This window comes from Ochlerotatus camptorhynchus, unplaced genomic scaffold (genome assembly GCF_037179485.1).
Source record: "Ochlerotatus camptorhynchus isolate MF236.1 unplaced genomic scaffold, CSIRO-AGI_Acam_v1.1 ptg000035l, whole genome shotgun sequence".
Classification (NCBI taxonomy): Eukaryota; Metazoa; Arthropoda; class Insecta; order Diptera; family Culicidae; genus Ochlerotatus; species Ochlerotatus camptorhynchus.
Window position 1 is genome coordinate 506,244 of NW_027040526.1, and position 3,441 is coordinate 509,684.

Consider the following 3,441-nt stretch of genomic DNA (forward strand, 5'->3'; position numbering starts at 1 on the left):
CAAATCCGATTTTGTTTCCAATCACATTGGTATATGGAACTACCCGTCTCAAATATCTGCAAAGACAGATGCAAAGCTGAAACCAGTGAATCTGATACGTAAGTGAAGTATAGCATCCTTCAATAGTGGGTTGTCAATTCTGAACGCTAATAGGAATATAAAACAAAACCAAAGACTCTGTCTACCGAAGGAAACAATGTTGAGCCTTGAGCCCAGTAATAACATCCATCAAACGCCCCCAGCAGTTGATGGTGCTTCAAACCGGCAGACACAGACAAAGAAATCATAAATGTTTGGTAATCCTCATTTGCTGCTACAAATATATGAGTTGCTCTAACAGCACACCCGCGCTGATTACATCAATTCCGCAACGTTGCCTATCATACGCACATGTTACGATTACGTTCTTCTGAAAATATGGCTCCGTGTCATATGCCTGACAAAGTGTGTCGTAATGAAAGTGAAATCGTGTAACACGAGACCAGGACGGCGGTGTTCCCAAGAGCCCTCAAACTAACTAAACACAATCTGATGCCTGTAGGTACCTACGCCTACGCCATGTCGTAAAACACCACTCCATGCCAGCTTGTGATGCATTTCACCGAGCATCCTGCTGGGTGGTCTCTTAAGAAGATAATAAACATGTCATTACTTATTTCTCATATATCGCCAATCTACTTCCTGCCTGGAATGTTTCCTGATTTTGTTCACCCCTAAGAAATATAAGCCTTATTTATGATACACTTGAAGCGTGGCCCTGACAACCGCAACGGATGAAACCAGCAGGAAAAACTTTCACAGAACAGGAAATTCAGCTTTCCTGGAGATGAATGGAGAATGAATTTTTTTTATTATTAATGGTGTACACAAAACGCCTTGTCATGAATTCAGATTGCTTCCCTAATCCATGGTGAAAATAAAATTTTCAGCTTTGATGGAATTTTAATCAGACTGGACTCGTATTTTTAGTACTAACTTATCTTATTTTTACTCACACAATATAATCAGAAGCCCCATTAGAACTGAGGGATTTTTTTTTTTCTATTTTCACTTTGCAAATGAAAAATAAATGTTTAAACACCTTTTTGTCCATACCATATAGCAAAAGTTGGTTCAACAACCTAAAACATCACACAGCAAAAAAATCTGAATTTTACTGGTGATGTAAACATCCATGCATGCAAACATTCAAGCATGTAAACTTCCTTTTCACGTAAACTAGCAGCTTGCAAGAAATGTTGCAAACAAAGGTGGACAGTTGCATACAATATATGGCATATTGCATGGCATGTCTCATAAATTTACACGATCTATAATGTAAAGTTGCATGATATATGATGCTCCATTTATGTACATCATAGTAACGGAAATTTATACTACTTTTTTTTAGCAGTGCATATAATCATTATATCCAATCCAAAAAAAAATTGTATCCAATGATTTCAATTAACTCACGTAGACCATTTTTGAGAGGATTTAGATCCCCTCCCATGTTTCCGAGTAGACAATCGTTCATACAATTTTTTTTTTTGAAACTTGTATGAACCTCAAATATTTACGTAGTTTATGAACAGCATCTTACCAGATTGAGCCCAGGACGACTCTCGCAGACGATGTTTTTGTTTTCAATAGACAAGTCTACAACCTTCAGCGATAACCACTCGATTGGAGCACAGAGCAACTTTGGATCGCTTAGACATGAAAATTTACATCTTGTGGTGTAGTATTTGATAACAAAGCATTACAATAAGAGTCTGTTAGTTACAACAAAGCTGCACACTTAGAAAAAAAAAATCATGTAAATTTAGGTGGTCTGCGAGTGACATAGACAAGCATCAATTTTGACATAAAGTTAAGTCATAACAGAAGCGAAATGTAGCTCAATCAAACGTATTTTTCGTAGAGCAACGAACTTTTCAGTCTCGGAGCACTTAATATTGCATGACATGTTTGTTTACGTCTCATTATTCCATCTCGTATAAAATTAGTTATTTCTAAGTGTGTGGTTTTATTCAATCAATGGTAGGGTTTATACAGTCAATACAAATTATTACGACATTATTTGTGTACGGTAATTATTATGGGCAGCTATTAGGCGCAACATGTATGATTCAACGCAATCAACAATAATGTTGATGACTTGTTGATTTAATGTTTGGTCATGTTAACTTTTTTTCCTTGATTTGTTTTCCGTAGGTATTCATTAGTTATTTTCTCCTGCTCGGGCCAGAGAGACAGCTCCCACACCCTATCTGTCGACCCAATAACTACTCATGGACCAGCCAATGGCGAAGGAAGGCGTGAAAAGAGCTGTTATGCGCCAGAATATCCCGTTTGCACCGACTGGAATTGAACACAAGACCTTTGGGGTGATGGGTTTTGGTCAGGTGCCTGGTGTGGTGACTGCGTGGCATCAAATAACATGTCGATGTCGTGTGGAGTAAAGCGAATGCCGTCATGATGTTTTAAAATGCTAGCAAATGCCACATACCCCCAGGAGACTCGGTACCTTGCCTTAGGCAAGGCAGCCACAGGTTAGCGTTAGCGTTAGCGTTGTTATGATATACTTCGTAGATTGGATACTAACGACACTCAAGTCTCTTCTGAAATTCTCAGTTAGACTACTTTCAGGAATAATGCTGAGGAGTAAACATTGGTTCCAATCTAAACAAGAGTAACAGAAGCATGACTGTCGCTATTCCCGGCCACGCCCATCTTTACCATAACTAGGGATAGGGAAGGAAATGTTGATGTAGTACTTACTTAACAATAGGCCACCGACTTAGCGACACCCTCATAAGTGCTACGGAGTTGGAGAGTTGGGTAGGGTATTCGGTTAGGATTCACCTCAAGCTGGCGATGCAACCAAAAGTATGTATTGTTTATTTGTTGTTTATTTAATATCTCGATAGCCGGCTATCGGAAGCACATATTCATTTTGTTTAGTGATAATGATTTTTTTTATTTATTTATTTCTGGAGTAAAAATATTGTTTTAGTTTATGCCGAGACATTGTAAAGTCAATGGTTTCGCAGTATTGATTGTAAGAGGCCATCATGCGGTTTAATGGCCCATATTTTGCATAATTTGTGCGATGATGTTTTATGGCAAATAAATTTCGATTTCGGAGTTGCCGAGTAGGTGCATGGAAATTTAATTTTGATAAAAGTTCTGTGGAGTCAATGCGCTGCGAAACGATATCGTTTACAAATGAAACCATTGCATATTCACGACGCTCTTTTAATGTTTGTATGTTTATAAGCATGCAGCGTGCTTCATATGATGGAAGAGGAAATGATGTCCAACCTAATTTACGAAGAGCGTATAATAGAAATTGTTTTTGTACGGATTCTAATCTTTCTTCGTGCGTGATTGAAAAAGGAGACCATACAATGCTGCAATATTCCAGTATTGACCTCACATAGGCGATATATAGTGTTT